Source organism: Ipomoea triloba, chromosome 16 (genome assembly GCF_003576645.1).
Source record: "Ipomoea triloba cultivar NCNSP0323 chromosome 16, ASM357664v1".
NCBI classification, from domain to species: domain Eukaryota; kingdom Viridiplantae; phylum Streptophyta; class Magnoliopsida; order Solanales; family Convolvulaceae; genus Ipomoea; species Ipomoea triloba.
Window position 1 is genome coordinate 17,549,052 of NC_044931.1, and position 596 is coordinate 17,549,647.

Here is a 596-nt window from a genome sequence, read left to right on the forward strand (position 1 = left end):
TTTTCAAGCCTCCAACAGCAATTCGTGGAGGTATCCCTATATGCTTTCCTCAGGTATTATGGTCTTTTCCTATGTTTTGTATGTTAGTCTGATCTTATTTACAACTTACACTAACCGCTTTCTGTTTGCAGTTCTCAAACCTTGGACCTCTTGAGCAACATGGATTTGCTAGAAACAAGCATTGGACTGTTGAAAAGGATCCTCCCCCACTTCCATCAGAGTCTACGGCATTTATTGACTTGATACTAAAGCCCTCTGAAGATGACTTCAAAATCTGGCCTCACAGGTTTGGTGGATGCACATTGATTACTTTTTGGTTAACTTTTATTTTTTCCGCACTTAGCTTTTCTGACCTGCTTTTTTCTAGATATGAATTCCGATTGAGGGTAACATTGGGACCTGATGGAGAACTTCTGCTAACATCTCGAATAAGAAACATCAACACTGATGGAAAGCCCTTCACCTTTACATTTGCGTATCGCAACTACCTCTCTGTTTCAGACATAGGGTGAGCCAGTCATTATGACTTGTATAAATCCATTACTTAGTAAATCCAAATCAATTGGTATTCTTTTCTTGTACTTGTGCTGCTGATG